Raw genomic sequence first — 24,008 nt, 5'->3', positions numbered from 1 at the left:
AACAGTAACAGATGAGGAACTGTTTTCGGAAGAAAGAGTGGAGACAGAGATGATGTTGGAAATGAGTGTACGGTTCTGGCTACAGATTACTAACAGAGAGGTCGCCCAGAAAATGGCAATGGCACTGGAAGCACCACCCACATTCTGGGAGGAGGAATTGGCAAAGATACCCGACAGCTTATGGACCACAAGTCCCTATGAGGTAGGGTGCATAAAAAGCATAGGGGGAGTGAAACAATACCCCCTGACCAAAGAGGCAGATGAGGGCATTTATGAAACAATCAACGCCCTCATTGAAAGAGGCATTCTGGTACCATCAGAATCTCCATGCAACACTGCAGTGTACCCCGTACGCAAAGCGAATGGAGGGTCATGGCATTTTATACAAGATTTACAACCTCTTAACCACATTGTAGAAGCCGAGTAGCAGCAAATCCAGCCACAATTCTGTCTGGCATTCCAGCGGAAGTCACCTGCCTTACCGTAATTGACTTAAAAATGCCTTCTTCTCAGTACCACCACACCCAGACTCACAAGATTGGACTAGCTTTATGTATCGCAACCAGAAATGGAAACACACTAGGCTGCCACAAGGGTACTGCCAGTCACCATCTATCTTTAACAGAGTAATACAGATGGATCTAGGAAACATTCAGACTGAGGGCACCGTCCTGCAGTATGTAGATGATATTCTGATTTGTAGCAAAACAGAAGAAGTGTGTAGGACGGACTCAGTACACATGCTGACAGTGTTAGCTGACAAGGGATACAAGGTGGACAAGGCCAAACTCCAGTACTGCCAGAGGGAAGTACTGTGTATAGGACAACTGATATCAAAAGATGGTAGGCACATCGCCCCGAAGTGAGCACAGGCCATACACAGCACACCGAAACCTACCACAGTGAGGGGAATGCAGCAGTTCCTAGGGTTGTGCAACTATTGCAGGGCATGGATTTTTGATTGCAGCACATACACCAGACCACTTTTAACTGCACTGAAAGAAGCACATAGAAGAGCAAAGAAAATGATCTGGACACAAGAAATGACCGAAGCATTTGAGGAGCTAAAAGAGGCAATATGCACAGCACCGGTTTTGGGGACCTCCCCATTATAAACAAGAGTTTTTCTTGTTCTCACACACTGATGGTGTAGAAATAAAAGCAGTTCTGACACAGAAAACAAGCATGGGCCATAAGCAGATTGCTTACTACAGTGGACAACTTGACCCAGTGATGAAAGGACACTATTCATGCAAACAATCATTGGCTGCTGCAGCTTTCGGAGTTAAGCGAGCATCCACAGTGACAATGAGGTGCACAAGCACCCTTTACGTGGAGCACGCAGGGTTTGCTATATTGCACAAGCCAAAGAGCACATTCACCACACAGAGAGCATCAGGATTTGAGATCATATTGTCAAAAACAGAGTTGAAGATATAATAAGTTACTCACTGTAGTGTTTAACGTACTCTTAGTCCTTAGTCCCCTTTCCTCCATACTGCATGGGCGTCCCTTCCAAGGGACGGGAGACAGAACCTTTTTCACTAGAAAAAACCTTCTTCCCCTTTAAATTTAGAGGCGCGCAGGAGTGCACCCCTGGGAGCATACACTGCCCATACTCCGCCCTCTGGCGCCACACCTCAGTCCCCATAGACGCTTTGACAATAGATTAACATTGCCTAATGACACCAGATTTATTAGGGGGGAGGATGGTGGAACGTATGGAGGAAAGGGGACTAAGAGTACATTAGTCACTACGTTGAGTAACTTATAATTACTCTTATGTCCCGTCCCCTTTCCTCTATACTGCATGGCCGATTACAACTGAGTGTAGCCCCAGGGTGGAGAGGAGATCCTCGTTAAGCAAACAGGTTCCTAAGAACCTCCTGTCCGAATGCTGCGTCTGTTCCAGAGCCGGCATCCAAACAGTAGTGCTTGCAGAAAGGCGAAGGGGTTGTTCAGGAGGAGAGGAAATTACTGAAGGGCCCATTGGTCAGTACTCACCCTTGAGAACTTGTAATACAAGATAGCTGCACCATGTGAGGACAGGGTGCAGGATTCACATACTCCAGCATGACTCAATAACCAGGACTCAATAAGTTGGCAAAGGGAAGTCCGTTTAATGATACATACATCAGCATATGGAAATCAGCAGCATCACAAACACCTGCCTCGCCCCGACTTCCCTGAATTTTAGTCCAACAGCTGTATTTATAGGCTAAACTCGTCATCATTGATGTCTAATTCTACAAAAATCCTCACGCAATATAATTGGTTGGGAAAGGTAACTTAAGTATAGATGTTATATCTGTATATGACAATAGAGCATGTGGATTGGTTAACTCTTATCTGGTGGGTGTCTACGCCCATCCCTCTACATTACACGTGATTGACGTCACTATAAGTATGACGTCCTATTGGTTGCAGTATCTATAGGACCCTAGATTACATGGTCCATTGTGATTGGGCAAGTTACACCCCTAAACATAAATCTCCACTTTAATTAGCAGCATGCAGAATAGACACCCAGGTGCCTAGTGCCCCAAGATTCACCCTTCCTCTTTCCATCAATCAGTGTTTTAGGGCTATGTGTCAATTAGTTGGCTGGTTATGGCCTCGGAGCTGTAGCCTCTTATCAGGAAAGTTATGGCATCCTCGGGTTCTGGATGACAACAGGCGGTGGTACCTCTTCGTGCCTGGCTGGTCACGTGTTGGTTCACCGTGAATCTGCTTCAGTTTCTAGCCTTTTGTGTATTTAATTCTGTGTTAGCCTAGCCACCTGCATGGGCCTCTCTTATCTTGACCTTCACGGGTGAGCTGGTATGCTCTGTAGTTGGAGTCGTGTATTACTGAAGCTCGCCTCCCCTCTTGGGTTGACCTCGATTTCCCAGGCCTGAGCCGTTCTTTGTTAAGTTTCGATTCCGCTCCTTCTTGTGGCTTGGGATTGGGTATGAAACTCAGCCTGTCAGGCCTTGGCCGCCTGGGCATATTTCTGCTTTTACAAAATGGAGTTGCATGTGTACATTGTGCTTTTCTTGAGGTAGATACATAGATAGCGCTTGCCGCTCTATTCTTCTACTAAGCATTGCAAGCAGTATCGGTTTCTTGGCATCTTGCCTTTCAAGCCTATTTACACACATTAGCTGGTTCAATTCTTCCATCTGGGCTCACGGCTACGATTCTTTTTCGTTTCAGCATCGTTTCATCTTTTGTGTCTCTTGCATCCATTTTAATTGCTGCTCACACTGGCGTGTGACCTTTGTTCGTGTGCGAGTCTACTCAGGCCCTCGTGGCATTACCACTTGTTTTCCATCAGGGCTCTCTGTGTCTCCTCATGGACAGTCTGTAAATACTCATCGTTTCGTATCAGTGGCTGGTAAGGCTGTCTGATGGGGTATTGTGCTGCATAGGGCTGTCTGGTCACGGGTGCTTCAACAGGTACATCCCTTCTGATGTACACTGGGCAGAGTTCCAGCGTGGCTCTCTGTTGGTTCATTTGCTCCTCATACGCCACATACCTCAGCAAGTACTTTACTGGTGTCTCAAAATGAGGGGCAAGGGTGCAGGCCATGCCTGGGACCTCCTCTACACCCCCCTCTGGTTGGTTCATCAACCACTTCTACTTCCTCTTTTGTGTTTATTTTCTTTGAGTCTTCAATGTCTTGTTCATCGTCCTCTGGGTTTGCACAAGACGTTGTGAATGTGTGCATCTTTGGTGTCCATATTTGTATCACACCTTTCAAGCTTCCTGCTGTTCTCACATGCTCATCTTTGTTTCAGGTCATCAGCTGGCATTGTCCATTTGGACTGCAGTAAATCCATTTGCCGTCATACCTTCTTCGTTTCTTGGGATAAGTGAATTTTGTTCCTTTTGGTGCGAATTGGCTGGCCTTCACAAAGTCCATGATTTCTTCATCAGTTAGGTCTCTTGGCTTCTAGCCTGGCTCGACATCAACCATAATTGTCAAGATGCTTATGGCCTCTGTGAGGGTTCCATTTCCTTCGTCGTGTGATGGTATAAATGTGCAACATGATTCTCCGATCTTTGCGCAAACACCTCCATCCATCGCTGTAATCATGTCAAGCACATATCTGTTTTGGAGGGTCATCAGTCTGATTGCTCTCAGTTCTTCTTTGATCGCGTTGAATCCTTTGATAGTGGTGTTGATGGTCTGCAATAACTCCCATCTGGTGATCTGTAACCATTTAGCATTCACTCCAACTTGGATGTGGGGCAGGAGTAGTGTTGTGAACACTGTTGAGGTGAGGCTGAACAGCCTATGTTCGTACGGGATTACGTGGAATGCCTCCTCTGATTTGGCAGAAAAGTAATTTTCTCTCTTCATTCTGGATGTCAGTTCTGCAGATCTCCTTTTCCTCAGATGAGCATCTGCCTTTGGGAAACTGTCCAAATTCAGTTCATTTTTTAGAATTACTAGTGCAGGAACGTGGACGTTCACCAGTGTGCACATGCCTCCCAGTTCTTCGGTAGTCTTATGTATGCCTTGGATCCGCATGCCCAGTAATGGTCCATCAGGACTGCGGTTCCTTGCGCCATCCCTGGGGCTTCATATATTCGTCTGCAGTTTTGATTCTCCCCTATTTTTCTTGTGCCATTACTTCTGAAGCACAGTTTCGGGTTTTCTAGTGGTACTATTTGCAGGGGTCCTCCTCTGTCTTCGACCCACGTTACCAGCTTTACCAATTTTGGCCATAGTGGTTTGCATACATTTTCTATTGCTTCTCGGCAGGCTCCAAGGACCATCCATGCTCGGCAGATTACTACGCCGTCTTCCCATCCATTTGGGGAGACCACTGACCCCCAGGTCTGCATTTGGCCTCTGTTCTTCCATATTTGGGCCTCTTCTGCAGTTTTTTCTTGGGTGTTCAGTCTTGAGTTTATTTCCCATCATATTCCTGATCCTTTGACGTCAGGGTTTTCATATCTAATCACATGATTCTTGGTGTGCGCCCTGTTCCTTGTTTTGATGCCCTGAACAAAACCATCTTCGTCAGGGTAATCCTTTTCGTTGGCCCATATCAGTGAGGCGTCTCTTCCCATAAACTGCCCTCTGGTGTTGCCATTGCTACGTGTGACATGCAGTGTGCAGTGGGGACATCAATTTCTACTGCCACAAAGATTTTGGATTTTCCCATGCTGTATGGCAGTAGAGCACAGACGAAGCATTCTCTTTCTGACTGCCTTCGTCCTACTTCCTTCATGTGCTGGTACCATATGTTGTTTCCGAGATGGGCTGTGCTGTCCAAGTAATTGTTTAGTTTGTTGTCGGTTTCATAGGGCTTCTCTTGATTCTTAACGTTTTTCTGTAATTGGCTATCACTATATCTCTGAATGCGTCTGTACTGCTCTTCCATTCAGGTAGTCTCTCGGGCACTATGCTTGGTGTGGCAGGTTTTGCTTCCTGCACTGCAGTAGTAGGGGAAGGTTTAGCGTTTCTTTTCCGTCCCTCCTGCATCCTTTTGTAGACCTCCTCCCACCACCATTGGCTTGTCATCCTTCCAACACGTGGCGGTGTCGTAGGCTCGGTAGTTACTTCTGGCGTTGGAGCTGGTGTGCTTGCTGTTATAGTTTCTATAGTTCTGTTTTTCAACTCCTCGTGCAATTTCTTTGCTCTGATTATAAGTGGGAACAAATAATCTATTAGCATGTGTGTCTTTTTTGTGAGTTCTTTCGTGGCCACTTCTGTTTTTTCGAGGTGTTTTGCTATTTCCTCCTTCTTTGGCATTTCATTTGACTTTTCTTGGTTATCTCCACTTTTCTCTGGAATTGAGAGTTCGGCAGGCAGTTTCTCCTTCTCTGCTGCCTTCGTTGGAGGCCTAGTAGCCATTGACACTTGCCCTTGTCTGTGTGCATTCTGTGTGTGGTGCGTGCCGTGGCCAATGCTCCATTATCATTCATTCCGTGCTGACCCTGTCTCCAGCTTTTCTCTCCATTCATCACCTCACGTACATACGTGCTGCTGCTAATTACATTCAAGTTTAAGTCATTTGCTTCATCATTAGCTTTTCTTGGAACAGGGATTACTATATATGGTCTGGGTGCTTTGGTGGGACCCAGACGTTCATTACCTGGTGGATGCACTGACATTGGGGCACTTCGAGCACCAATAAAAAATGCAGTTCTGATAGTCAGAGACAAAAACACAACAATAATCACTATGCATATACATATAATGGCTTTAAACGATAGCTTGCAGCATCTCCTTCCAGGGAAGCGGGGGCGCCCCTCCGCTGGTGGCACGACTAGGTTACTGTTTTGGGCCCCCATTTCAAACAAGTCCATAGTCAGTTATTTATTTCTTATTTTTTGCTCTGACCTTGTCTCTCAAAAGTTCAACAAATACTAAAGTGACACGTGCTTTTCAAATGTCCCCCCTCTTGCGAGTGATGATGGTAGTCCCTGGATATAGAGTAGTTCCTTTGCTAGACTATGGAGAAAGGTTAGACTACTGTTTTTAGCACATCACATTTATTTTGCATTTCTATGATAAACATAGTCCCAGGGTACTCTTCCAATTTGCCTCGGCCCTGAGGACATGTAGGAATCTGTTCACTGCGATACCATGAAAAGATGGAATCTCTAAAAATGAACATATGAGAAGGTAGGAAAAAATAAGAAAAAGTTTGAAAAAGGTAAACACGGGTAGGGGCGCTGTTGAGCAGCCTGCAAGATGGCTGCCTAGCTCTCTTGCTCCGTGGCCCGTCTGCTGGCTATCTGCCTAAATCAGCGGTTCTCTCTATCATCCGAGGTTGAGGCGGCGGGCATCGTGCTGCTGGTTGAGTCAGCTACGTTCTGATCTTTTTGGGGCGAAAATCGGAGCTCTGGCCGCTCCGTTCCTGTGCTGCTCGCCTGACGGCTGAGGCCTCTTGGGCTGCGTAGTCAAGCTCTGGCCCTGATCCCCAGAGCCCTCCGTGAGTCGGCTCTCCTACCCCGTCTGGCTGCCCTGCTGTGCTGAGTCCTGACGCTTTGAGCTGTGGGCCTGATTCCCTCTCCGCCCGCCCAGCTTCGGGGTCGGGCTTTGCGCACCGCTGGGGGGGCGCTTCCTCCCCCGGCCCCGCTCTCCACGCTGCCTAGTGCCTGGTGCCTGCGCCTCCCAACGCGACTCCTCTCCCTGACCTGCCCCTGGAGGACGAGGGAGGCGGGCAGGCCTGACTCACGAGGACAGCGGACATCGGGGCATTTTGGCGCCTGATAGCTGAGGCCTCTTGGGCCGCGTCCTCCACCTGCGGCCTCGACTGCCTGTGGTCCGCGTGAGTCGGCCATCCGGACCTGATTGGCCGCCCAGCTCCTCCTGCCAGCTGCGCTGTGGTCTCCCGCTTGGACGGCGGCCCTGATCGCTCCCCCGACCCGTCCTCCCTGTGGCCGGGTGCCGGTGGCTCACCCGCGCAGCCTCCCTCTTCGCCTGCCCCTGGGGCCATCCTGCGGTGGGCGGATCCTGATTCTGATCCTCTCATCACTCATCACGCCGCAGGGCCTGCTGGAGCGGTCCCCCGCGGCTCGCACACCTGGCCTGATCTGCCTGGCGGCTCCTCCGCCGGGTTCCTTGGCCCCGTGGTGGTGGCTGGAGTGGCCCGGATCCTACAGAGACGGCGTGGCTCTCCTGCTGGCGCCTCGTGGGCTGGCCGCCGCTCCTGGTTGGGGCCTCACTTTGCTTGGACTACTGCCTACATCATCTTCAGAACTCTGCCACTTACAGGTGAGGAGCAGGGGGCCTGGGAGTGCTACACACCGCTCCCTTGCAACTTGTCATTCCTGGGGGCGGCGCTCTCTCCACTTCATAGGGCACAATTCCCCCCACATCTACCTGGCTACCTTGGGACTACGTGGCTTACACCCTGTGAGGCAGCGCGACTCCCTTGGTGGCCCGTGTGACACTGCTCAGGTCCTGCTGTTTCCATTGCTGCCCTCTCCCTATCGCCCTGCTGCCTGTGGCACCTTGACAGCCTTTCCAAATTGTGCATCCTCCTGCCGGCGCCCCTCGCCCGCCAGGCGCCTTGGGCCAGCATTGCCCTACACAGCCGGCACTGATTGCCAGCGACCCGACTGGATCTCTGGTGTGCCCCACTCGGCAGTATCCCCTCCAAATTACTCTGCCGCTCGGGACAGCCCGACGCACTGCCCGCACTTGCACGGAGGTACTTGCGCCTTGAAACGCACCTGCCTGGTGTATACCTTGCCCTAACCCCTATACCGCGATTGGTCCTGCGTTGGATGGGAGGTTGTGGCCCCTCCTGGAACCCTCGCCCCCAAGAGCCCTGACGCCTGGTACTTGCATCCTACAAAAACTGCCCTCCGGGGTCTTAGCGTGTCACCAAACATGTCCAGCAAGTCACGCGGGGCCAACAAAACTGGGGCGATGGACAAGTATGGCAAAACTCTCTCTAGACAAGAGCAAGGGGGGGCTGCCTTGCCTCAGGACGAAACAGACGTACCCTCATGTTCCCCTCAGCCAGACCTTACAACACTGATGGAAACCATGGCAAAGAACTTTGCGTCATTCCATGAAAAATTAGATAACACAAACGCTAGTGTAGCCTCACTGCGCACCAAATTGGATCAGCACGGTGCTAGGCTGGTTGAGGCCGAGACCAGGATTGGGGCCGATGAGGTGCACGTGCTACAAAACACGGTCTCTGACCTGGTGCGCGATATGAAGCAAGTCAAGGCGAAGTGTGAAGACTTAGAGTCCAGATCCCGCAGGAACAATATCCGCATTGTTGGGGTCCCGAAGACAGCCCTCAAAGGCAAAATGGAACATGCTGTTGAAAACCTCCTGAGAGACCTCTTCGGCAATCCTCAACTCTTCACGATTGAACGCGCTCATCGGGTGTTTGCCCCCCGCCCCAAGCCGGGCGATTTCCCTAGGCCAATTATTGCTAAGGTTCTCAGCTTCAGGGATAGGGATCACATTCTGCGCTTGGCTCGAGGAAAAGGGTGAACTGAAACTGGAGTCTCAGACTATTCGAATCTTTCCCGACTTCGCTGTCAACGTTCAAATGGAGCGCAGGCAATTCAACGGTGTGAAAAAGCTGCTCAGAGAGAGGAAAGTGGAATATGCCATGCTGTTCCCCGCAAGGCTGAAGCTCACCCATCGCAATAAGCTGTACTTTTTCACAGTCCCAGAAGAGGCGGTGAAATTCATTGAGTCCCATATTCCTCTCCCCGGTCTGGTGGATGAGCCATTAGAAGAGGGTTGAGGTGGCCTGTCTCACCCCCAATGCCTGAGCCTCCTATTGTACCACTGGCACGCTTGTCATTTGCATTTTCCTTGCTATCTCATGAATCCTCTATCTTGCATTTCCATTGCTTGTCTTAACTTGTTATAATGTCTCCTGGAAACTTAACATGTGATACCGTTGTACGATCTATGGTGTATTGCACCGATCATTCATGTATGTCGGGTCCACAGCAGCAGCGACCCCCGATGCAGTTGCAATGCCGAGTTTGGCTTGTTATGATCACTGGTTGCGCCCCAGTTGGGCGTACGGGCGAGCGTTGCCCTGTTGTGTTTGGCACTCTCGCATGGGGTCATCGGGTGGGTTTCTGGACACTGATGTGTTGGGGGGAGCAGTGAGGGAGGGGGGGTATAGTTGTAGGATGTTATAACAAAAATGGCAATGTAGTAGTGGCCCTGGGCGCGAGGCAATGCCCCTTTGCATTGATACTCAACACATGTTCAACAGACAATGCTTCACGCTGCTGGGACGCCCCCTGAAAATTACAGGATGGCTATTAGGCTAATGTCTTGGAACATTAGAGGGCTCAGTAACTTCACGAAGGCCCGCAGGATAACTGCATACGCCCAGAGGCACGGGGTCAAAATACTCCTCTTGCAAGAAACCCATGCCCTCGCACATCTTTTGTCCTCTATTGCCCCAGCATGGGGCCCCAACAAATACTTCACGGTCTACTCCTCCCAATCCAGGGGGGTCCTCACCTTAATTCATAAATCTGTGGAATTCTCCCTGCGTACCAGCCCCATAGATCGAGAGGGTAGGTATGTGATCCTCCACTGTCTGCTTGCTAATACAGAGTGTCTCCTGGTTAACACATACGCCCCAAACGTAGATGCACCTGATTTTTTTGACCATATCAATACCATGCTCCAAAGATATGTTGGGGTCCCGATCATCTGTGGCGGGGACATGAATCTCATACAAGACTCTGAGTTGGACATATCTGGCGTTGCACCCAGAATACAGTCCAGGGCCGCCCGCCGCCTCCACGCACACATGGGCCCTGCTGGCCTGGTCGATGCCTGGAGAGCGCTCCACCCACTGACAAGGGAGTTTACATTCTACTCCTCTGTGCATGACAGTCATTCCAGAATTGATCTTTTCCTTCTGTCGGCTGGGCTCATTGGCAAAACACTCGATATGCAGATATTGCCGTGTACGCTCTCCGATCACTCCCTGCTCACACTGGCTATAGCTCTGCAGCCTGCCCTCCCCTGCCACTCCAATTGGCGCTTTAAGTCAGAGGCAGTACAAGATATTGTCTTCAAGGCCGAAATCCTTGCAGATATCACCTCGTTTTTTGATAACAACAAACGCCATGACACAACAGACGGGGTTAGATGGGAGGCATTCAAAGTATTCATCAGAGGCATGTGTATCTCCAGAGAGGCAGGGTTCCTGAAAGACATCAGGAACTCCTTACGTCACTCCGAGTCCAGGCTCAAGGAACTGGAGTGTGAGTACGCTTCCGCCCCTTCCCCACCCAAATTAGCACAGATACGAACTGAACTGGACACATTTGAGGCCCTCGCCCTCAGCGAGATTAGATACTTTGCCCGACCCATCGCGGCTCAGAAGTATGGCGAGGGGGAGAGGCCTGGTCGAACCCTTGCCCGTCTAGCCTGGATCGAGGGGGGTAGAGCCCGGATTGATAGCATCCTCGACCGAGACGGCGTTCGGCACTGGTCCGACCAACCCATCGAGACCTTCGCTGATTTTTATGCAACCCTCTATGCTCAGCAGTCCGAGCACAGCCCACAGGATCTGGATGCGCTCCTTGACCGCATTCCCGTGTCCCTTATATCTCGCGACACTAAAGAGCAGCTAGACACACCCTTCACCTTAGATGAAATCGCCGCGGTCATCTCGGCCCTCCCTAAGGGAAAAGCTCCTGGTTCAGACGGCCTAACTGCCGAGTTCTATCAAGAGCATGTCGCCTTTCTGGCTCCTCGCCTGTATGAGGTGTGGGATGAATCGCTATGCCTCGCTACCCTCCCCCAGTCCCTGCGAGAGGCTGTCATGACTGTGCTCCCCAAGCCGGGTAAACCCCTCGATGATTGCGGCTCCTACAGGCCTCATGAATACCGACACCAAGATATTCGCCAAGATCATAGCAAATAGGTTCCTCCCCATCATGAAATGTTTGATCCACCCAGATCAAAGTGGTTTTGTCCCCGCCCGCTCTACGGCCTTAAACATTCGGCGATTGTTCAAAGTTATCTCTAGGATCGACCCTAAGGCCAACGCGGTGGCTGCAACACTAGATGCCCAAAAGGCTTTTGACATGGTTTCATGGCAATATCTCTGGGCAGTGCTTGAGAAGATGGGAATCGGCCTGCGCATGCTGTCCTATATTAAACTGCTATATACCAACCCCGTGGCCAAAGTCCTGGTTAACTCTCATTTGTCGGCCTCCTTCGACCTCCACAGAGGGACACGTCAGGGATGCCCATTCTCTCCCCTGCTGTTCGCGATGGCTATCGAGCCCATGGCGGATAGCGTGAGGGACAATCATATGCACAAGGGAATACGCCTACAGGATGACCCCGAAAAAATATCACTTTACGCGGACGATGTACTACTGTACATTAGGGATCCTTCGGTCCATCTTGACCCAATCATTCGCGAAATAATTAAAATAGGTACATTCTCGGGCTTCACCATAAACTACACCAAATCTGAAATCTTTCCCCTCACGCGCGCAACACCCCGACCGGCATGCGAATTCCCGCTCAAGTGGGCCCCCGGGGGCATCAAATACCTGGGGTCCATGTATCCCTCTCAAAACCCTCTTTATTGGCTGATAACTATGGGGCTGCCGCGCAATATGCTGTGGCCAGGATGAAGAGATGGTGTAACCTCCCCCTCTCTTTATCAGGGAGACTATCGCTAATCAAAATGGTCATAGTCCCAAAACTCCTTTACATATTTGCTAATGTCCCACTCTGGCCCGGGAAACAATACTTCGCGGACCTGCATGCGGGGTGCGCTCGCTTTCTATGGCACTCTGGGGCCGTACGCAGGAAGTGGCAGCATATGACACTACCCTATGAGAGAGGGGGCTTCAACGCACCTGATCTAACCCTGTACTGGATTGCCGCACAGGCTCAGCACGCAACACACTGATACTGTCACCAGGACCCTCCCCTGCATGTCAAGCTTGAGATCCTCGCGACTAGGGAGGTAAATGTTATGTCCCTGATCCTCTTCCACTCGTACAGCTCGGATACCCCGGCCGACCCTGTGGCCGCCACTATCAGGGCATGGAAACGGGCTCTCCTACCCCTGTCTGACATCCCCCCGTACTACAAATGGCTACCCTTGTGGTCATTCCCGGGCCTTGCCCCCACACAGGACAGGCTCTTTATGCATCATTGGCAGGCCCTGGGATACCATTCACTCTCAGACTTGTTCCCTGAGGGGAAATGTATCACCCCGCAGACATGGAGGCCAGGGCACTCCAAGTCCTCATTGGAGTTGCTACAATACTTTAGACTCAGAGCGGCAGTTCAAGACATGTGGCCTTCTTATCCGGACGAACCCCCTGAGTCCCCCGAGATCTGCTATATTGCCAATTCCGCAGGGGGTAGGGGTATAGTGTCCGCCCTGTATAAAATGTTGATGGCACGAGCTGTGGAACCTCCCCATGTGATCCGTGATGCTTGGAGCCATGAGCTGGGGTTGGACATCAACGATGGTATGTGGGCAAAAATGTGCATACACACACGCAAGGTCTCCCTTAATTCTAGGTTTAGATGTATGCAATACAAGTTGCTTAATCGCCTGTACTATACTCCTCATGTGGTTGGGAAATTTGCACAGGATCAACCCCACCCCTGTCGGAGATGTAGATCCAGTGATGCGGACCACGCCCACATGTTCTGGTCCTGTGGGGCACTGGTTCCGTTTTGGGAGACGGTGCTTGGGGACCTCTCTGAGATGGTGGGGTTCCGGATTGACCCTGACCCCCTAGCTCTATTGTTCGGGCTGTGGGAGGGGACCGAGGCAAAGCGTGTCGCTAGATTCCTGAATGTGGGGGCAATTGTGGCTAAGAAATGCATCCTGCAGTGCTGGAAGCGACGTTCACCCCCTTCACAGGAGATATGGCTAAAGGCCCTTACCTGGACACAAATACGAGAAAAGGACTATATTAACACCCTACCCGTGAATGCTCGCCCCAAAAACGTATGGACGGAGTTTTGTAGCTATCTGAAGAGTAGAGCGGACTTAGAGATTCTATCCTCGCCTATGTCACCTGTGCAGGCGACTGAGCAAGCCGGATTGCGAATGGCCATGTCGTAATCAACCTGTTCCTATGAATATGTGTGACCTTTTGTTGAGTCTTTGCATTGTTATCCATGATTCAGATATGTAATGTGTAACGTGCCAGTTACTGCTTCTTGCCAATAAAGAAACGTTTTTAAAAAAAAGAAAAAGGTAAACACGGCGGTGAAGTTCGTGTCCCTGTTCCTTTCAATTGGTCCTTCGACGACAAGTTGATGAACAGTGTCTCTCTGCCCCATTTATTCCACTTTGAAACGATGATGAAAGAATAGAAAAAATAAGGAAAAATAAGAACAGGATGTTGTTATCTTAGTTTCTGCTCTTCTCGATCTGTCCTACATTAGAAGCATGAAGAACTGTGTCTTTGTTTCCTTGCTCTGTCCCCAGCGGAAGGATGCCGAAAAGTTTTATCGTGGATCTCCCCCTTCTAAGGCTCTTCTCAGCAGTGGATGTCCATAGTTGCTTCTTAGTTGTGATGCAATAGCCCTCAGGGGCCTGTTCAGTTGTGTGTTTTTTGCTGGATCATTGAGGAAGGCGGGCACATCAATGTTGCAGGGTCTGCCCACTAGTTCTTGAAAGTTTTCAATGAGGTGGAAGAAAACACAAAAAGCATAACAGCGGTCTTCAGGGGTTAATGACATTTGCTCTGGTTTTCTAGTCTCTAGATCTTTAGGCCTTCCTTGCAGTGTGAACAGTCTTTGTCTCCTTGATATGTCCCTCGGCAAAAAGGTCTCACTGGAATCTCCTTAGGAATTCTCGCTGGAAGTTGGATAGCTCCACCTGGAGCATTATGCCTTGGAGGAGTGTGCCCATGTGTGGGGTGTTGGCCGGATCTCTAAGAAAGGTGATGATGTCCACATCTGCAGGCCTCCCCACCATTTCCAGATAGTCTGTGACAAATCGAAATAAGACAATGTGAGCCAGCCGGGTGTCCTTGGGTAATGGGGACATTTGCCTTGTTTACTGGGTCCTGATCACAGTCTCTTCTTTTGATGCGAACAAGTTTTACACCTTCCCGCTGCGTGAGTTGCAACCACGTAGTTCAACTTATACCATACTTGGTTGAGGAAATAATTGTTTCTTGGATCTGTGATAAAGTTTAGTGTATCTGTGGTTCTCCCGATAAGTCCTGGGCATTCCTCTATGATGTGGTTTCTCTTCCTATGAGTGACGGGTATGATAATATCACAAGTTGAAAGTAGGTTAGCACATCCCACTTGAGGCTTCTGCTGGGGTGTACCATAAGTTCGATGGACCAAGTCTTGATACTGGTTGCTTCAGGATACTGTGTTATACTTTCAGGAAATATTTTATTGACAGTCTATCAGAGTCTTGATTCTTTCTACTACCTGGGCATGATGTGATTTCAACTGTTCAGTTTATCAGTGTTGTTGCGGCTTTGGATGTGCTTCTCTTTACCCTGCAGCTAGGATGCACAGAGTGTTCATTTTATGTCCTTATCTGTAACGCTCACCTGATTCCCGTAGAGGCGCCGGTCTTGACTGGGCGTATACCGTATCTGCAAAGGTGATGTGTAACACACGGCTGACTCTTTGGGCTGGACCTCTGTGCACTGTATGTCTGACTTGAAGGGTAAGATGTCTGCAGATAGAAAATATGGGATTAAGGAACTGGGTAATTGAATGTCTTCTCTTCTTCCCTTTCTCTTCTCCTGTAGAACCCCAAAGGTTAACGCTCTCACCTTAGGTAAGTGAACGCCGTGCTCTCCATCTGCCTCGGGGCAGGGTGCTGTAACCAGTTTCTTCACTGGATAAGGGGAGCAGGCCTCTTGACTTCAGAGGACTGCTGTCCGTCGTTTACTGCACGAACGGTAAGTTTCGAGTAATTCTAATGTCTTTAAAGTCTTTAGTAATGATGTTTCTTGTTTTGCAGGGTTCCGGCGATGGCGGATGACGGGCTGAAGTGAGTTGAAGATGGAGCCCGTGTGATGAATAGAAGGGCCTGGAAGCACGTAAGTAAGCGCTTGTTGCCTGCTTCACGATGCGCTCTAACTGTCTTTTTATTTTGCAGGTACAAGTTCGGAGCGGCTGCAGGGTGCCGGAATACCCACTGGGTTAGATGTGGAAAGGAGTAATGGCACGTGAGTATTACAGTTCCACAATGTCTTTAAACGCACCTTGTTTTGTCTTTCAGATGCGGGATGCAGCGCCGAAGGCCCCCGGAGCGTGCGAAGAGTAGGTAAGCCTTTGTCTTTCAGATGCCAGAATGCAGCGCGAGGCGTTGGTGACAGCCGATGGACCAGGTAAGTGAAGAGCTGTCACTGAAGACCGTAATGCTAACCTGTTCTTTCTTGTCTTTATAGGTGTTGCTGAAGACTGGATTCAGGATGGTAAGCCTTTTTCCTTAGGCCCAGGATCAGATGCAGAAGACACGATGAGCGTTCTGCTGCAGAGGATGCAGAATAACGCAAAGCAAGATTCATCCATCGGGTGTTGTTTAAATAGCCTCCTGTAGTGCTTAGGTGTCTCCTTCCACAGCCACGCCTAGGTAAGAAAAGAGTTCCTGCTTTCCAGAAGAGTTCCAGTGTCCTGCCCCACCCAACAGGAAAAGCAGTCATCTGCCATCGCCGGAACCCTGCAAAACAAGAAACATCATTACTAAAGACTTTAAAGACATTAGAATTACTCGAAACTTACCGTTCGTGCAGTAAACGACGGACAGCAGTCCTCTGAAGTCAAGAGGCCTGCTCCCCTTATCCAGTGAAGAAACTGGTTACAGCACCCTGCCCCGAGGCAGATGGAGAGCACGGCGTTCACTTACCTAAGGTGAGAGCGTTAACCTTTGGGGTTCTACAGGAGAAGAGAAAGGGAAGAAGAGAGAGACATTCAATAACCCAGTTCCTTAATCCCATATTTTCTATCTGCAGACATCTTACCCTTCAAGTCAGACATACAGTGCACAGAGGTCCAGCCCAAAGAGCCAGCCGTGTGTTACACATCACCTTTGCAGATACGGTATACGCCCAGTCAAGACCGGCGCCTCTACGGGAATCAGGTGAGCGTTACAGAACGCAAAGCCTACCACAAAACTCCCGTCCAGGCGCTATGGAAACCTCGGATACCGACCAGCTAGCCCAGTTACTTGGGGAACTAAGGGCAGAAGTGCATGCAGCCCGTCAGGAAACGAACGCTCTAAGAAGGAAACTGATTATTTCCAAGGAGCGAACAGATGATCTCGCTAGACAATTGCTACAGTCACAAGCCGGACAGACCCCGTTACCCGCATCTGGGGGAAATCTTCCTTCTACATCCTCTATGAATCCAGTGCAGATCAACCTACCTGGGAATGTACCTCTGGCTCCGCCCGAACGATTTTCTGGTGACCCAAAGAGGTTTGCAGTATTTATCAATCAGTGCCGGTTGCATTTCTTATGCCGGGCAGCAGCCTTTCCAACTGATCAAGCTAAAGTAGCTTTCGTGCTTTCGTACCTTAGTGGCAATGCGGCAGACTGGTCGATCCCTCTAGTAAATCAAGATGATCCGGTCCTCCATGATTTTCAAGCTTTTCAGCTCAGTATGGAAAAACTGTTCACAAGACATTCACAGGGGCAGGCCTTGGACAATGAGCTTCTTTCGTTGCGACAAGGTAATCAAGACCTTTTGGCTTATATTGCGTATTTCAACAGACTGATAGTGGAAACTCAATGGCCTGAGGACAAAAGGATTACGCTGTTTTATAGAGGTCTACGTGGAGAGCTCAAAGATGTGTTAGCCCAAGTAGTGAATCCCCCACAAGATTGTTCGGACTATATAGACTTAGTCGTTCAAATAGATCACAGACTGCAGAACAGGAAGGCCGATCGTTCCAAGTTTGATGCTCGAGTATTTTCCAAACCGCCAACTCCTTCCAAAGGAGTAGACTCCGGGGAACCCATGCAAATAGGGGGTCTGAAAGGTCCTCTAACACAAAAGGAGCGGGAAAGGAGAAAACAGTTGCAATTATGCCTCTATTGCGGAAACTCAGGGCACTTTCTTCTAGACTGTCCGGTGAAACCTGCCAAGAAGGCAGTAGGAGCTGCAGTTACCAAAGTTACAAACTCTGAGCAGGGAAACGACCTCGCCCGACAAGAATAGAGGTCCTCTTGCCGAGCGTGAAAACCAGTTCCGTGACCTCGCATTTCGTGATACCTATGGTCCTCATTAGCCCTGATAATCCGGATCGATTACATGCAATTGAAACTTACGTCGACAGCGGTGCCATCGGCAATTATGTGGATCATGAAATGGTTTTGAGGATGAATCTAACTCTTTGTCCCAAGGCTGTAAAGGACGTCATTACTACGGTGGATGGTACGGAGATAGCCTCCAGGCCAGTAACGCATACCACTCAAGAGGTGACGCTAGTAAGTCAAGATGGACACCATGAGAAGATCGTGTTCGATGTGATCAAGGCCCCTCAGTTTCAGATTATTCTAGGAATACCTTGGCTAGAGAAACACAATCCTCTGATCGATTGGCGAGCAAGAACGGTCCAGTTTCCAGAATGTGTCTCTACTTGTCACCCTCCACCTGGTGTTGCACTGGCAGCAATTTCTTCAGAGACTCCCCAGTTACCTCCCGAATACCTAGAATACCAAGATGTTTTCCGGAAGGATCAGGCTAACTCTTTACCTCCTCATAGGTCTTATGACTGCCAGATAGACCTGATACCTGCATCTACTCCTCCTTGTAGTAGAATTTATGCCCTCACCGAGCCTGAGAACCTTCACCTTCGACAATACCTGGATCAATACCTGGCAAATGGGTTTATTCGTCCTTCCAAGTCCCCTGCTTCTTCAGCTTTGTTCTTCGTTCCAAAAAAGGAAGGAGACCTTAGAACTTGTATAGATTATCGCTCCCTGAACCAGATCACCGTTAAGAATAGATATCCGTTACCTTTGATCCCTGAACTCCTGGACCAAGTCAGAAAAGCATGCATATATACAAAGCTGGATCTTAGAGGAGCTTACCACTTGGTACGAGTAAAAGAGGGCGATGAATGGAAGACGGCCTTCCGCACCAAGTATGGACTATTTGAATATCAGGTCATGCCTTTCGGACTTTGCAATGCCCCGGCCGCCTTTCAATATTTTATGAACGATGTCCTCAGAGAGCTCATAGATGTGTGTGTTGTTGTTTACATTGACGACATTCTCGTTTATTCTTCATCGGAATCTGAACATCGGAAACACGTGAAAATGGTCCTCGAAAGATTGCGTCAACACAAACTTTTCGCTAAGTTGGAAAAATGTGTTTTCAACGTAACTGAAGTTGAATTCTTGGGATTCATATTATCACTTGGCGGAGTGCGTATGGATTCAAAGAAGGTCGATGCAGTTCTCAAATGGCCATCACCATCCTCCGTAAAAGGTGTGCAAAGCATGTTAGGCTTCGCTAACTTTTACCGCAGGTTTATCCCCAAATTCTCTCGAATAGTCCAGCCCATCACTGCCTTGTTAAAGAAAAACAAACGTTTTGAATGGTCTACCGAGGCGGAACAAGCTTTCCAGGATTTGAAGACTAAATTTATCTCTGCACCAATCTTAAAACACCCTCGCCCCGAACTCCCCTACATCGTGGAAACTGATGCTTCAAGCCTTGCCATGGGGGCAGTTCTATCACAAAAGGACCCGGTAACCAATCAGTTGCATCCCGTGGCATTTTGGTCCCGCAAATTCTCGCCTCCTGAAATCAATTACACGATTACTGACAAGGAACTTCTGGCTATCAAGTCTGCCTTTAAGGCTTGGCGGCATTATCTGCTGGGGGCCCGACACACCGTTACTGTGATTACGGATCACCGAAACCTGCAATATTTGAAAACCGCAAAAGCCCAATCCTCTAGACAACTCCGTTGGGCATTATTCTTTGCCGAGTTTGACTTCATAATTACCTATCGACCTGGTACAAAGAACGGTAAAGCTGATGCCCTTTCTCGGATGTGAGTGGAAGAACACTTGATCAACCCTAAACCTGTACCAATCATTCCCGAACAAAGAATTCTGGGTGTAATCGCCACAGAATCCATAGAGGAAGTTAAGGATAAGGCCAGGCAACTTGTAACTCCAGCAGACATACAGAATTGGCATCTGCATCTGCAGGGAAAGGACTTTGCAGTAAAGGACAACTTATTGTATTTCCAAGAACGATTATACCTACCCAGCACAGATTTACAGAAAAAAGTAATCTCTTGTTATCACGATTCTTTAATGGAAGGACATCCCGGTATGGCCAAGACCTCAGAAAAGATCAAGCGCTACTTCTGGTGGCCGTCTTGGAAAAAAGATATCAGAGACTTTATAATGTCCTGTGGAGTATGCGCCCAAAACAAGAGTCAAAAGGAAAGACCAGCAGGCCTCTTACGCCCTATTGACATCCCACCTCGCCCTTGGCATACGCTTTCTATGGACTTCATCACCGATCTACCTCCATGCTCCGGATACAATACGATTCTAGTAATCGTGGACTTATTCTCCAAGATGGCGCATTTCATTCCGCTCAAAGGCTTGCCAACAGCAGCAACTCTGGCCCGAGAATTTCTCGAAAACATCGTCCGACTGCACGGTTTTCCTTCGGTTCTAATCTCGGATCGAGGTAGTCAATTTATTTCTCATTTTTGGCGAAGTTGCTGTCGGTCGGCTCAAATTGATGTGAGACTATCGACCAGTCACCACCCTCAGACCGACGGACAAACCGAGAGGACCAATCAAACTCTGGAACAGTATTTACGCTGCATGCTGCAACAAACTGAAAAAACTTGGAAAGACATCCTTTGGATAGCCGAATATGCCTACAATAACTCTGTCCATTCGGGAACTGGAAAAACCCCGTTTTTTCTTTTGTACGGCAGTCACCCTCGAACCTCGGAGTTGGATCCCCTCCAAGATCTTGAAACACCAGCAGTAGACTACCTGCATTCTACAATCACCCAAGCCTTTAAGGAAGCTGTTTCTCACCTTCAAAGGGCTAAAGAACAATACAAGAAAGGAGCAGATCAACATCGGAAGGAAGCCCCTCAATATCAAGTAGGGGATCAAGTCTGGTTATCCACCAAATATCTACCTCTAAAAGGGCCACGCACATTCAACCCAAGATACCTTGGTCCCTATTCCATCACTACCATAGTAAACCCAGTAGCGGTCAAGTTGGACTTGCCCCCGCACATGAAGATACATCCGGTCTTCCACGTCTCTCTATTAAAACCCATGCAACCTCAAACCCGACTAACTAAATCTCCAAAACCTATCCTAGTTGATGGAGAACTCGAGTTTGAAGTCAAAAGCATTCTGGACTCCAAGATCTCCAAATCTAAACTTTTTTACCTAATTGACTGGAAAGGCTACGGCCCCCAAGAGAGATCCTGGGAACCTGCTGAATATGTCCACGCTCCTCGCCTAATCAAAAGATTTCACCGAACATTTCGTGACAAGCCAAAACCCCCCGGAGAAGCCCGGTTTGGGAGGGGCCTTGAGGGGGGGTACTGTCATGATCTCTGCTTCCAAAAGGTCAGGGTTTTCCCAACTCCCTTGGAAGCAGATCCATAACCCAGGTTCCGAGTGCCAACCAGTCCCAATTGGGACCTTTTGGACCCAGTCCTGGCGCCAGTGGCACCAGGCTCATAAATATGCCCAGTCCCAGCGCTGGAAGCGCCGGGCTCATAATGCTTGGGTGGGAACTAATCCTATCCAAGGAAAGAACTGATGATCTGGCCAAAAGGTTATTGCAGGGCCAGGCAGAGCACACTCCTTTACCTGTTTCCGGAGATATTTCTACAACGATGGGTTCGAATAACCCGGTACAAATCAATCTACCTGGACACATGCCTTTGGCCCCGCCGGAACGTTTTGCGGGGGATCCCAAGAAATATGCCGTTTTTATGAACCAATGCCGTTTACACTTTTTATGCAGGCCCGGGGCCTTCCCCAACGACCAGACCAAAGTAGCCTTTGTACTATCTTACCTCAGTGGCTGTGCTGCCGATTGGTCTATTCCATTGGTAAATCAGGATGATCCCATTCTCCGGGATTTCCAGGGCTTCCAGGCCAGCATGGAAAGATTGTTCGCTCGACACTCGCAGGGACAGGCCCTTGACAACGAACTGCTATCCTTACGACAAGGTAATCAGGATCTTTTGTCCTATATCGCCACCTTTAATAGACTAGTTGTGGAAACCGGATGGCCTGAAAATAAAAGGATCTCATTGTTTCATTGAGGCCTGCGCGGAGAGCTTAAAGATGTTATAGCTCAGATAGTAGATCCACCCCAGGCCTGTGCAGACTACATAGACTTAGTGGTTCAACTTGATCACAGACTTCAAAATAGAAAAGCAGATCGGCTCAAGTATGAAACCAGAGTACCTATCAAGACCCACGTTAACTCCAAGAGTACTGACGTTTCCGAACCTATGCAAATTGGCAGTGTTAAAGGACCATTAACGCAGAAGGAATGAGAGAGAAGGCGACAAATGCAACTTTGTCTGTATTGCGGAACTTCCGGTCACTTTCTTCAAAGTTGTCCAGTTAAACCACCCAAGAAGGTGGTTGGAGCCACTGATAACGAGTTATTGACACCTGGTTCGGGAAACGACCTAGCCCGACAAGCGTAGGGGTCCGCTTGCCGAGCTTGAAAACAAACTCTTTGACCTCGCATTTTGTCATGCCAATGGTGCTTGTGAACCCAAAACAGCCTCAGCAGTTGCATGCTATAAAAGCATACATAGACAGTGGAGCTATTGGAAATTACATAGACCGTGAATTGGCTTCCAGGATTAAGCTTCCTCTCCGCCCGAAAGTAACCCAAGATGTAATTACTACAGTTGATGGAACCGAAATAGCCCCAGGGCCTGTAACGCATTCCACAGTTGAAATCACTCTGGTGGGTCAGGACGGACATTGGGAAGCAATCGTGTTTGATGTGATCAAGGCCCCACAATTTCAAGTACTTCTTGGAATCCCTTGGTTAGAAACACATAATCCGAGAATAGACTGGCGAGCAAAGAAGATAACTTTTCCTGATTGTGAACCAACCTGTTACCCAAGGAATCCAGCTATGGGTCTAGCCTCTGTAACTTCCACCCCTGTACAGCTACCATCTGAATACCAAGAATTCCAAGACGTTTTTCAGAAAGAGCAGGCTAACACCTTACCTCCCCATCGATCTTACGATTGCCAGATCGACTTGGTACCCAATGCACAACTACCTTGTAGTAGGATTTATGCTCTTACTGAACCTGAGAACCTGCATTTGCGCCAGTATTTGGATCAATACCTGGCCAATGGTTTCATTCGCCCATCAAAGTCACCAGTCTCTTCCGCTTTGTTCTTCGTACCTAAAAAGGAAGGAGACCTTAGGGCCTGTATTGACTACCGCGCCCTAAATCAGATAACGATTAAGAATCGTTACCCTTTGCCCCTGATACCTGAGCTTATCGACCAAGTAAAAGATGCTCGTGTGTACACCAAGCTAGATCTCCGAGGAGCTTACCACCTGGTACGTATAAAAGAGGGCGACGAGTGGAAGACTGCATTCCGCACCAAATTTGGGCTCTTCGAATATCAAGTAATGCCCTTCGGTTTGTGCAACGCACCTGCCGCCTTTCAGTACTTCATGAATGATGTTCTTCGGGAACTTATCGATGTTTGTGTCATCGTTTATATTGACGACATCCTGGTGTATTCCTCCTCAGAATCTGATCACAGAAACCATGTTAGGGCAGTTCTTGAGAAATTGCGCCAGCACAAATTATTTGCCAAGCTCGAAAAATGCGTTTTTCATACCACAGAAGTGGAGTTTCTCGGATTCATCCTGACACCTCAAGGAATCCGAATGGACTCGCGGAAAGTGGACGCCATTCTCAAATGGCCATCTCCTAGCTCTGTGAAGGTAGTGCAAAGCATGCTTGGCTTTGCCAATTTCTATCGAAGGTTCATCCCGGAATTTTCTCGAACTGTTCAACCCATCACAGCTCTCCTAAAGAAAAATAAACGCTTTGAATGGACTCTTGAGGCTGAACAAGCCTTTCAGGACCTGAAAACCAAATTCACCTCTGCACCTGTATTGAAGCACCCGCGCCCAAATCTCCCTTACATCGTGGAAACCGATGCATCCAGTTCGGCCCTGGGAGCTGTCCTGTCGCAAAGAAACCCAGAAACTAACCAACTACACCCTGTAGCCTTTTGGTCCAGAAAATTCTCTCCAACTGAACTCAATTACGCAATTACCGACAAAGAACTACTGGCTATTAAATCAGCTTTCAAGGCTTGGCGTCACTATCTTCTCGGTGCAAGACACACCATCACCGTAATTACGGACCACAGAAATTTGCAGTATTGAAAGACGGCCAAAGCTCAATCTTCGCGACAACTCCGATGGGCTTTATTCTTTGCGGAATTTGATTTTGTAATTACCTATCGCCCTGGTTGCAAGAATGGTAAGGCAGATGCCTTATCCCGGATAGGCATGGAAGAA

The sequence above is a fragment of the Ambystoma mexicanum genome, chromosome 9 (genome assembly GCF_040938575.1).
Source record: "Ambystoma mexicanum isolate Mex_15411 chromosome 9, UKY_AmexF1_1, whole genome shotgun sequence".
NCBI lineage: Eukaryota > Metazoa > Chordata > Amphibia > Caudata > Ambystomatidae > Ambystoma > Ambystoma mexicanum.
Note: the sequence above shows the minus strand (reverse complement) of the source record.